Genomic DNA, 13,219 nt, shown 5'->3' with positions numbered 1-13,219 from the left:
GAAGGTTCCCAATCACAGAGTTTTCAAGAAGGTAATGGGTCTAACAAATGTTCTCTATAGGTATTGAACAGCCTTGCAATACCACAGGATGAATGACCCATCCCTCCATCATCCATCCCTCCCTCCATCCATCCATCCATCCATCCATCCATCCATCCATCCATCTATACATTCCTCCTTTCTTCTTTCACCCATCCCTCCCTCCATCCATTTATCCATTCGTCCATCTATACATGCCTCCTTTCCTTTCTTTATTTATCCCTCCATTCCTCCCTCCATTCATTCATATATCCATCCCTCTTTCCATCCATCCATCCATCCATTCATTCTATATTTTAAAAGCTATTGAGCATCCGAAGTGTGAGAGGGAAGATGCTGGAAGCTCTGGGTACATAAACAAGGTGCAGAAGCAACTTTGAGGCTCTGATCATCTAATGAGGAAGAAAGATGGGAGCAAGTCTGGGTGGTGCGAGCTATGGCCGGGATACCATGCAGACCAGTGTTGGGGTATCAGGTAGGGAGCACAAACAGCCCATGTGTTCCCCTGTACTTCTCTCTATCCTCACAGCGAGGTGCGACCTGCTGACTAGTTCTTGCCTGGGGACCTCAGGAGGCCTGGGCTGCAGCACCTTGTGCCTCTTGTTCCCTTTCTTCTCTCAACGTGGACACCTGGGAGACATGTGTCCAAACTGATGTGAATGCAAAATGGAGGGCAGCAGGCAGACCCGCCCTGGGCTCCTTCTAAGCAAGAACTCACACTCTGTGTGAAGCCGTTGAAGATGGCAGTGTCTTTCGGTTGTTGCAGACAGCAATAATTACCCTAATTAAAATTAGGCTGCACGGTAAGTCAGGAAAGGTAGAGTTACCCAGAAAAAGGCGACTAGGAAATTTCCACTTTCAACAATTCAGTGTAGCAAGTCAGACAGAGGAGTCTGGAGAGGAAATCAGAGGCCAGCTCTCAGAGGTCTTAGATGTGTCTTGCTATGAATTTGTTTTTTTCTTGAGGCTCTGGGGAGTTACAGAAGAATTTTAATACCTTTTCCACCTTTCCACCTGGGGAACAACTTACCAATATCCTTTGCAGCACAGAGCTAATCTGATACACTAAAATCTGCTCTGGCTAATAAAAAAGGATCAATCTTTCAGCCTTTCCGACTTTACTAGTTCAAATATGCCATGCTTTAAGTATTATACAATTAGCTCATGAGAGTCTTCCTTGTGTAGGGTAAAGAACAACTTGTACTGAACATTGTGGTGCTCTTCAAATCACATGGAGCGTCTCATTTACAAGTCCAGCTTTGAGAAGACCAAGATATAACAACAATAAATTTATAGACCTTTTAAAAATGATGCTGAGGAAGCTCAGCCAATTCTCAGTGGTGCTCACCTAGGTTCTAAAGCATTTTACAAGGCCTGTATGTTTTTCACATATAGCACACGAACTGAAGAAAATGAGTTTTATCCTGTGGGAGAGGAGAAAGAGATCAGTATTACAGTTCTATTTTATTATACAGAAAAATGCATAAATCCTAAATATTTGGAGTGAATGTTAGAGAAAAAGGTATGATTTGCAGTTTCATAAAAAATCTCAGAATATGAAAATTAGTCTAATGTACATATGTGATTAAAAGTCTATATTTTCTTCACATTGTAACTTCTACCTGTGGTTTCAAATCTTCATTTCAGTATTTTTTTTATATCTTTCTCCATTAGTTAAAAGTCATAGTTTAGCAAGTTTGACGTCCTGGGAATTTTCTATTTAGCTCTATTTAGAACAATTAGTAACTTCTCTAAGAGTTACCTTTGGAAAATTCTTTACATTTAAATTCTAAACAACAACATCCATTTACTCAAGACCTTATATAATCGGAGGTAAATGAGTTTGTATTAGTTTGCTAAGGCTGCCATAACAAAGCACTATAAACTGAGTGACTTAAAATAGAAACGCATCGCCTCACAGTTTTGGAGGCCAGAAATCAGCGTGTCAGCAGAGATACTTTCCCTTGGAAGACACTGGCGCAGGATCTGCTGCCGGTTTCTCTCCTTGCTTCTAGTGACCTCAGGCGTCCCTGAGGTCTTGGAGATGGTGGAGATGGTGGTGGTCTTTCCACTGCCCCTCTTCACACCATCTTCCCTCCATGTGGTCTCACCCGTGTCTGGATTTCCTCTTTGTATAAGGACAGTCATATTGGGTTAGGCTTCACCCTGATGACCTCATCTCAGCTTGATTATCTGCAAAGAACAGACACTATTCCCAAATACGGTCACATTCACAGCTCCTGGGGTTTGGACAGCACCATCTTTTGGGAACACAATTTGACCCATAGCAATGTGTATATTCCTCAGCTTTCACTAAGCTATGCTGGGTAACAACCCCAGAATCTCAAGGACTTAGCACAAAGACTTAGTCTGGCTCTCACGGCATGTCAATTACAGGTAGATGCGGCATTGCCTGGCTCTGCTCTGCCTGTCTTCATTGCGGATCCAGGCTGAAGGATAAGTCAAGTCAAATGATCAGGCTTGGATGTCGGTGAACAAGGGGTACACTTCTATTACAAGGAAAACAGAATAATTGGTAAAGATAGCCTACCATAATGTATAAAGACTTTTTTTTTAATGTGAAAGAAACTAATAGCTTTCCTTCCTCTGCCCCACCCCACAATATTTGTATTCATTAACCTATTACTCTTCTGATACTAATTTAGAAAATTGAACTCAATTTATACAGCTACACCAAATACTGCTTACATTTACCACTCAACAGACAACGTTAATGAAGTGCTAGGGTTGCGTAGGAATCTAAGCATTTTCTCTGGAAAAGTTTTGGAGGTTAGATGACCATCAGAAACAGGTTAATTTATCAGTGACTACATAATTGTGGAATGGTAAAAGGGTTGAGAGTACAGTTTCTGGGATCAGAGTCCTAGAAGGTCAAACCCCTGCTTTACCATGTTCTAGTTGAGTAGCCTAAGCCTCAGTTTCTTCATCTGCAAAATAGGATGAATGGAAGCAGCTGCCTGCCATGACACACATTCGTGGAAGTGGCTTAGCACAGAGCTCAGCAAATGTTCTTACAGCTGTGGGGACTGTTTCCTTCCAGTCATTCATACAGCAAATACTATTAGTGTCTTTATGCCAGATGCTGCACCCACCACTAGTCCCTGTAGTGGTGCCATGTGGGTGGCGTAGACATGCTTATTCTTTTTTTTTTTTTTTTCCGAGACAGAGTCTTGATCTGTCACCCAGGCTGGTGTGCAGTGGTGCAATCTCGGCTCACTGCAGCCTCCACCTCCTGGATTTCAGCAATCCTCTTTCCTCAGTCTCCCAGGTAGCTGGGATTACAGCATGTGCCACCACGCCTGACTAACTTTTTGTATATTAGTAGAGACGTGATTTCACCATGTTGACCAGGCTAGTCTCGAACTCCTGGCCTTGGGTGATTCGCCTGCCTCAGCCTCCCAAAGTGCTAGGATTCACTGCACCCAACCGACATAGACTTTCTCTCAGTGAGTGTGATCGTCCCAGGGCTGGAAGGCGGCAGAGGTTGCTAGGATGGAACAAGAGATGATGTCACCAACTGGTGTTGAGAGCCATGTGCAGTAAAACTACACATGTGTATATGTGAACAACAGGATCACACTCACTGTGGCTGAGACAACGTGGGAGGCCACAGGAGCTGAGACTGGACGAGGAAACAGCATACGCCACACTCACTCCTCTCAGCCGTCCGCCAAGCTCAGCAAGTGGAAGGTCAGCCTAAAGTTGTAGCGTTTTGTATCAAACTGAGCTCGTTATTCTTTCATTGAAGCTGATACATCAAATTTATGTTAATTAGGCCTGGTGCTGTGGTTCACAACTGTCTTCCCATCTCTTTGGGAGAAGAAGGAGGGTGGATCAGTTGATGCTAGGAGATCTAGATCGGCCTGGCCAACATGGTAAGATTCCATCTCTACTGAAAATATGAAAGTTGGCTGGGCGTGGTGGTGGGCACCTGTAGTCCCAGCTACTCAGGAGGCTGAGGCAGGAGGATTGCTTGAAGCCAGGAGGTGGAGGCTGCAGTAAGCCAAGATTGTGCCACTGCACTCCAGCCTGGGCAACAAAGCGAGATCTGTCTCATAAAAAAAAAAGGTTAATTAAATGTTTGAATGATGCAGCTCCATTGTAATGCATCAAAGTTGTGTTGTTACCACTAATCACTACTAGAAGGGAAAGCCTTCCGTGTTTTGCTTCTGAGGGGTGGTGGTAGTGATGGGATCTAATCTGAAGAATCCAAAACCCCCAAACCTACTTTCGTGGAGAACTTGTAGGGTCTGTGGACCGCAGTGCCCACTGCTGCCTTACAGGGTGATGCTCACGCCATGGCCTGGACCCAGAGTCTGAATGCATGGCCAGGTGAAGGAAGAGGGGAGAGGGAGGCCACCAGGGGAAAACATCAGGCCCTCCGAGGCTGGTTCTCTATGAACAGAACAATGGCCCTCTGGGAAAAGAAGGAAACATTGAGAGCCATCTGTTTTTGGGTGGTGGGGGAGGGAGTCTCGCTTTGTCGCCCAGGTTAGAGTGTAGTAGTGTGATCTCAGCTCACTGCAATCCCTGCCTCCTGGGTTCAAGCGATTCTCCTGCCTCAGTCTCCTGAGTAGCTGGGATTACAAGTGCCCGCCACCATGCCCGGCTAATTACTGTATTTTTGATAGAGACGGGGTTTCACCATGTTGGCCAGGCTGGTCTCAAAATCCTGACCTCAGGTGATCCACCCACTTCAGCCTCCCAAAGTGCTGGGACTATATACAGGTATGAGCCACCGTGCCCAGCCTAATTTTCTTCTGGTAGTTTCTACAGCCCAGAATCAAAAGTGGGGACAACTCATGGCTTAGTTTCTGTCTGACAAGATGGGTTTAGAGGATGTGTGAATTCTGAGTGCTGGGAAAATTTTAATTGAAATGGTTGAGCAGATGTGGTTTCAGGCTGGGTTGTTATAAAAATGTCATAAGTAAGTGGTCATAATACCTTGTCATTGATTGTAGTTACCAGTTTCTCAGGGGTTTCTATTTGTATTTTACATCCAGAAAGGGACTCGTGGGAGATGAGAGAGGGGCTGAGAATCAAAGGTCACACTGAGAATAAACAGGAGTGAGAGTAGGGGGTTGCAACAGGGGTGAGAATTTCTGAGTTTAAGATGGTGGAGATGGAGCGGCTTCAGGTAATGCTGAAGTCCAAGGTGTGGCTGTGAGTGCTGGTGCTAGAGGAGGGTATAGCTGAAGGCCAATGGAGGTAGTTGAAGTGTGAAGCCAGCAGTTTGCAAGGACCATCAAAATAAATGGCTCCCAAGACACTTCAAAGAGAAGAGTGATGGTCCAAGTGTGCAGACCCTCAAGGCATGTGGGTGAGGAGCTGATACCAGCGGAGACAGCACTGTGGTCAGGGAAGTGCTAATGGAATGGTGTGGACTTCAAAAGAAACCAGCTGGGGCAGAGAACAGATCAGAGGTCAAGAGGTGACTGTAGCCATTTTGCCTTATTTTGGAAAACTGTAAAATGGGGGAACGCTGAATTCCATTCAGGTTAGTAAGAGAACAGCACATCAGGGGAAAAGAATGGTGTGGTTCCAGAAGTTGTTGACAATAGAACAAAGATGCTGGGCTGATGATAAATGCTAACAAATAAACAAACAAATTAAAACAACTGCAAACAGATGGGAGGTGGCAGGAAATTAGGTTTAATGTATTAAGATGCCTGAAGATGGATGGCTTCCAGGCTGATGCATTCAGTCTTCCCTCTTCATTCAAACACCCACGTTCTTCCCATTTTTCCTTTTGCTACATTCACTGTTCGGCTTGTTCTCAAGGTAATTCTTCTGCCATAGCGGGGAGAAAAGTTGTTTTAGAAGTACCCAAATCCTCCAGGAATTTTAGGAGGCCACACCCAGATGAAAGGTGGGTGTTCCTTCCTGGTTGTCTGTATCAACAAGGAAACGTTTCCCAGATGCCTTTAAATTTCTTCTGATGTCATCATTAACTACATCTGCATCACACGCCTATTTCTAAACCACTGCTGCCAAGGAGAATGGGATTGCCACCATCGACTGCAAAGCAGTTTCCCATGAACAGACAGCACATTATATGAAAAAATTGAATTTCTGTTAAAAGGGAGAAATTGTTGAGTAGGCAATCAATAGCATCTGCTATATTTTACATTAAACAAAATAATCACACAAATGTCATTAAAATCTGACTACATGTATACATATCACCAAATGGATAAATAAAAATAGAATTGTAATCTACTTCAATTTAGCTTATGCTCCCACTGAGCCACCAAAATTACTGTTGCTAAAGTTATGATCATGCTGCTAAAACTACTAGGCCCTTCACAGTAAGCATCTTTCTTGACTTTTCTGCAGCAATCTGTGATTTGAGTTTTCCCAAGATCGTCTTTTCTCCTGGCTTCTGACACATCGCACCCTTCTGCTTTTCCTCTTCCCCCTCTACTTACTCTTTGTATTTTTTCTTTGCTTGTCTATTCTACACTAGTTGTTCTCAACCAAGGGTGATTTGGGGCTCCAGGGGACATTTGGCAAAGCCTGGAGGCATGTTTGGTTGTCATAATTAAGAGGAGGCTGCTAACTTCTGCTGAGTAGAGGCTGCCATGCTGCTGAACAACATGCAGTGCACAAGGCTGCCCCTACAGCAACGATAATCTGGCTGCAGACGTCAGCAAAGCCAAGACTGAGGAAACCTGAATCAAGCCACCTCTAATAGGGCTTCTCAGGCACCAGTGCTGGCCCTTCTCCTCCTGTTCTACCTTCTCTCCTGAGGTCATCTCATCTTTTCCCACTTTAAAATACCATTTATATACCAACAGAACCAATTTTATTGTATTTTCAGATCTGATTTCTTTTCTGAGTTATAAGTCTAGTTGTTTAACTGTCTACTTAAAAATTACATTTAGATTACACAGGCATCTCAAACTTAGTATTTGCAAAACTTATTTGACCATTCATCCCAAATGCACTCCTCTTCCTCAATTCTTCATTTCAGAAGGAGTCATTATTCACCCAGCCGTGGAAACCAGAGGCCCATGAGTCCTTCCTGAAGCCACCATTTCCACAACTATCACCGTATTTATGGTCCAACACTGAGACCTACTGCTTTTAACTCCAAAATTACGCTGACTCAGGCCCCACCTGACTGCCACCACCCTACTACCAGCACTGTCTCCTCTTACTTTTTTTTTTTTGGTAGACCATGAGTCTTGCTATATTGCCTAGGCTTGTCCTGAACTCCTGGTCTCAAACAATTCCCTTGCCTTGGCCTCCCAAAGTGATGAAATGACAGGCATGAGCCCCTGTGCCCAGCTCCTTGTCACCCCTTAACTGGCCTCCTGGCATTGTCTCCGTGCTGGTCTCCAGACATTCACTTCTACTCCCTCCAATCTGTTCTCCAAATAGTAGCGAGGCAGGCCTTGTGAAGCTAGACCATGTCACACCCATTGCACTTGTGATAGAAAACCTAAAATCCTCAAGTCAACCTATAACCCTCCTCTCTGGTTTCAGGCTTTGATGCCTCCTGTATGTGTTTCCTAGAGCTCTCACATTAAAGTTCAGTACCAAAAACGAGGAGCCTTCCACAACGGAAATGTATGATGCCAATGTTCTAGAAGCTAGGAGTCTGAGACCAAGGTGTGGGCAGGGCTGTGGGGGAAGGGTCAGTTCCAGACCCCTCTCCTGGGCCTCTAGATGGTCTTCATGTTCACATGGTTGCCTCCCTGTGTGCATGTCTGTCTCCAAATTTCTCCTTCTTTTAGGGAAACCAGTCATGGTTGGATCAGGGCCCACCCTAATGACCTCGTTTTAACTTGATTAACTCTATAAAGACCCAGTTTCCAAACAAGATCACATTCCTGTGAATACCAGGGGTTAGGACTCCAACATAGGAAGTTTGGGGAGACACAACCCAATCCATCACACCCCTCTTAATTATCAAGGATTTCTGTATCTGTCTCCTCAGTCTAGAAGGCTTGATTCCTCCCTGTCCGCTTCATTATCATCTATTCCATTCAGCCGGCAGGACTCAGGTTAAATGTGGCTTGTTCCAACAGGACAGGTCATCCTTGATGCCTCCTCCAGGTCAGGTCCCCTGTGATACTCACTCACAGCACCTTCTGGCGTGACTTCCCGTGCTTGTAGCAATTCTAAAATACATATGTAGGTGGGGATTCTTTTTTGTTTGCTGTGTTTCTCTCCTGCATAGTTTATAAGTTCCATGAAGACTAAGACCATGTCTAATTTGTTCATCACTGCATGCTCAGTGCCTACGCAGTGGTCTACAGAAAAATACTTAAACATTTATTGACTGAACATGAATTAAAAATCATCACTTTCTTAGTTCTCTTTCATCTTCACTTTTGATGCCATTTTTTTTTTCTCTCTCAGAAGGAACAGTTTTCGCATTTTCTCACTAGTGTTTCTAGGTAAACCACAGCAAGCTGAGCACACGAAGTTGTTGCCGCGGAAGCTGGGGAGGTGGGTTGGATTCCTCACCAGTCAAGTGACCTTTTACCACCCCGAGGTCCATGATTTATGTCTGTTTTTCAGAAAGATCACTAATGACCGTGTCCTATGAACATTTACGTTGCCTTTTGTTAACCCACAAGGTTACATCTTTGAATGCCAAAGTTCTTTCAAATAAAAGTTTATGAAAATTGTACCCTTGCCTGCAGTAAGGCCAATGCATATATAGATTGAATAAATGCATGTAAATTTTCTTTGCTTTTTCTTAGTATTGTATCAACTCAGTTTGATAACACGAATTATTTCACACTGATTAGAAGACTCATTTTCTCTCTCTATGTATATATACACACATAGATACACGTCTATACACACATATGTACATACATATATACACACATACACATACATATATGTGTGTGTATATATATCACATAGGAAAACAAATATGTTTTTACTAATAAACTCAAGTAACTTAGCATGAAATGTTTCCAATACATAAGGTCCATGGAAGGAGGTTTCCTCTTGCGGGTGGAGTGGGGCTGGAATGTTGGCATGCAGGGCAGGTGCATTATTACTGATAGCAATGTCTTCATTTGGACTGGAAAAGTCAAGGAGAAAGACTTGTACCAGTCTTTCAATAGCTTCTACAGATCCATTAAACTTAAAATAGATTAATCTCCAGAGACAGTCAACTTCCCGGACCAGCAATTACAGTGAAAGATGGCAAGCCCAAGACATCCATTTAATGGAAACCTACCGCCCAATACAGCTGCCTCCATAATTCTAGTTCTCATCCTGTGCAGGCTGCTTCTCCATCTCTGCTGCCAAACTATTAAATGCCAACTTGTTCTTCCCCTTAAAAGGCAGAGAGGGATGAATTTCTGAACTTCGCAGGATGTTCACTGGAAATGAGGCAAACTTAGGATACTTTGAAAAACATTAGATCAACTTAAAAAAAGTAAACAAAGCCTAGGAAAGTAAAATACGAGTTAGGTGACATATACCAAGACGACTGGCCTATGCACAATTACTTTGAAGACACTGGAACAATGCTTAGACCAAGTAGCTCTAATTTACCCAAGGAATGAAAGCAAAAACACATCATTATATACTTTTAAAAGTTTGTTTTATGAGAAATATATTCTGAAATAACATCCATCAAGTTACAGTTGGATTCATGTTTAAGTGGTAGACTTGAAAGAAACTTTTATAAGCTACATAGAGTTTGGTTAGGTATAACATATTCATTAATGTTTAAAATTAATATTTATTGAGAACCATTTAAAGGGCAAGTTATCTTCCAAAGATTGGAAGAATGTCAGAACTGAAATGGTAATTTACAGACAATCAGATCTTGTCCCACTTCCTCGAAGAAATGGAGATTTAGAGAGAAGACGCTCATTTACCCGTCCTGTGTTATAGCAGTTTGTTATTAAAGAATACTATTTTTCTCCTGAAAATAAATTCACGAAGTGCCTAACGTAGGTAGCAGCAATGTCCCAGGGAATCTGGCGACTCTTCAAAGACTTGGAAAGTTGTGTGCGTTTTCTCCTGGGCACGCAGCCCTTCTGGAACATGTCAGTCTGTTTTTCTTCAGGGCATAGTGCAGGACCCATTGCCTACGGCTGATAGTCCCAAATATGTGTGTGTGTGTGGATGGATTGGAATTTTCTGCCGGCCATAAATAGGCATGTGTGTTTTGGTTCAATGTACTTTTAATAGAGGCCTCGTGAAAATAAAGAATGTTCTAAAGTTATAAAGATGTAGGTGAATATTGCAGTTAAATACAACAGGCAATTGTACCTCATTTAACTTTAAATACAAAAATACCTGACAACCAAGTCTAAGATTAAATAGAAGGTTTACTTTTCTCCCCAGTTTATAATTCTCTGTTCTCTTCCAGTTCGTCATGTACAAGCCAAGTTCCATACTGTTAGCCAATAATTTTGTATTTTATATTCAACACATTTAATTTTGCTAGAGCTATGAAATATCATTTACAACCTTCCACAACTTATTTGACTGTTTCTTATCAATTCTGGATCCATAATTGCTTTCTCACACCTCTTGTTGGTTCATCAGATTCTGTCTAGATGAGGCAGTCTTATTGCTGCAAAGCTGTTTAGTCATTATATTGAATTAATACAACGATAAGCCCCATGCACCAGATTTTTCACCTGGGCGCGTGTATTTACAGCTTCCATTGCTTCCTTAGTGTCGTCTTCTGGTTATTTATTTATTTATTTATATTTTGAGACTGAGTCTCGCTCTGCCACCCAGGCTGCAGTGCAGTGGCGCGATCTCGGCTCACTGCAACCTCTGCCTCCTGGGTTCAAGCGATTCTCCTGCCTCAACTTCCAGGTGCCCACCACCATGCCCAGCTAATTTTTGTATTTTTAGTAGAGACAAGGTTTCACCATGTTGGCCAGGCTGGTCTTGAATTCCTGACCTCAAGTGATCATCCAGCCTCAGCCTCTCAAAGTGCTGGGATCACAGGCATGAGCCACCACGCCTGGCCTGTGTCGTCTTTTTAGAAACCATTAAAGAGAGGAAAATGTCTAAAGCTGTGGGTCTATTTGCTATTAGTACCACTGGCAGGACACGGAAAGTAACAGCTATGTTTCCTGAGTGCTTTCTATATGCTACTAACACTTCTAGGCTTTTTAAATGTTTTTGTTCGTTTGATCTACATTTTAATAAAATTATTACCATCTTCCTAAATAAGCCATTTAAGTTTCATTATGTTTGAATAGAATACGTGCTTAGAAAAAAAATCAGTTTAATTTCTCCTCCTGAGCCTTCAGACTCAGCAAAGAGTGATATCTGGTATCGTCTGGTTGAACTCATATGTTAAAAAAAAACAAAACAAAACAAAACAAAAAAACACCAAAAGTTTGTGATCTTGTTCTTGGCAATCTTCTGTTTGGGAAACATCAATTCCCAGTGCTTGGGTTTCTAAAAATGATGACCTCTGAGGCATGCACCAATGTCTGAAGAAGTGGGTTGAATTTGTTTAAAGTTTCAACTGTCACCATGCGGCCAGTAGCCTGGATGCACGTCTCCCAGTGTCAGGCAGCACTGTAACAGCTGAAGAAGCCATCCAGTGCTTCTTTCTCATTTTATGAGTCTGAGACTTATATGGGAAACCAGCAAGCACCGTTTTCACCTGGGGTGGTTGTGGAGGGTTATTCCATTAGTTGGGAGTGGTTTCCAAGGAACACTTGCCGTCAGATTCCCTATTGTCAGTGATTCATTTATGTGACAACCCAACTTGCTCCTGGCAGCGACGAAGTCCTCGGGGTAGCAGTGCTTTGGGGCTCGCCTCTTACCAACAGGTGTAGGCAATAGTACAATCCATCTTGCAAATTAAATGCGCTTAGGTATTTGTCAATTTTACTGTTATCACTGTAAGTGGCAGAAAGGGGAATTGAACGATTATTCTTTTAAAAAGTATCACAAAATATGTATTATTCCTAATCAATAAATAGGATTTTCCACTGCTTCAGTTACTCCAGGAGAACAAGGCAGGGAGTTTAGGCATCTTCCTTTGCTCCTTCAAACCCCCAAAGTTGTCTTCCGTCCTGTAAAAGACAACTTGAACTTACCAGCCACACAAAGCCTGGCAGTATCAAAGGTTCATGCACTTTCTCAAAAGGGCCTGCCCTGTGCCAGGGGCTTGTTGAGGGTCCACATCTTTTTTTGTCATCTTTTAATCAATCTTACTATAAGCAAAGCAATGGGTTCTGAGCCTGGAAGGAGAGACACAAATAAGAAATAAGACACCAACTTTGCAGCAACGTGTACACCAAGACGTTCACATAGCACAAGAAGTTGCTGATGTCTTGGACCCGGAGGAAGCTTTCTCCTTGTCATTGCAGACGGCCTCCATATTTCCCAACGTGGAGCCTCTCATTTCCTAAATACCTAATATATGCTCATATTCGTTTAGCAGGGCTTCCCTAAAAAAGCGTCACAGACGGGTGCCATGAACAGCAGAGATGTGTTTCTCGCGGTTCTGGAGGCTGGAAGGCCACGATCATGTGATGGACAGGTTTTTTTCGTCTGAGGCTCCCCCCCGGCTCCTAGAGGGTTGTCTTTCTCCTGTGTCTGTTCACGATCTTTTCAGTGTGTGTGTCTGTGTCATTTTTTTTTTTCGCCGTAGTGGGTACAGCTGCTCCTAACGCTGCTGCTTTTTGGTCTTCAGGTTCTCCTCGTGCTTGTGGAGCCGGCGGCGGCTGGCGCGAGTCTTCTCAGGCCTCAGCGTCAGGAGCTCGCGCTTCCTGCCCTTGTAGACTTCCCTGAGGATTTCTTTCTGAGTCTGGTTAATAACAGCGAGAACACGGGCAAGGGACTTGCAGACGACTCGGATCGTAGAGCGTTTGGAGGCCACGCCGCCTGTCACTTTGGCGACTTGCAGCTGGGATCGCTGCACCCTCAGGTCGCCCAGCTGTTTCAGCAGCTCCTCCTCCTCCTTCCCGTGAAAGTCTGGAGACTCGATTCTGGCCATTGCTGCACAGGCCGCCCATTCATCTTTTATATATATATATATATCATATATATTTTTATATACATTTATATTTATTTATATATATTATATACATATTTATACGTATTTATATATATTTATATATTTAGAGAGAGACACCAATCACATTGGATTAGGGCCCCACCCATATGACCTCATTTAACCTTAATCACCTCTTTAAGACCC

General features: G+C 43.1%; 1 pseudogene; it reads right to left on the bottom strand.

Annotated features, from left to right (window-relative positions):
- Nucleotides 1-12,685: 12,685 nt before the first annotated feature.
- LOC105505890 lies at nucleotides 12,686-13,015 on the bottom strand (annotated as a pseudogene).
- Nucleotides 13,016-13,219: the final 204 nt, after the last annotated feature.

The sequence above is a fragment of the Colobus angolensis genome, unplaced genomic scaffold (genome assembly GCF_000951035.1).
Source record: "Colobus angolensis palliatus isolate OR3802 unplaced genomic scaffold, Cang.pa_1.0 Scaffold13, whole genome shotgun sequence".
Classification (NCBI taxonomy): Eukaryota; Metazoa; Chordata; class Mammalia; order Primates; family Cercopithecidae; genus Colobus; species Colobus angolensis.
Note: the sequence above shows the minus strand (reverse complement) of the source record. Positions and strands in the feature narration are given on the sequence as shown.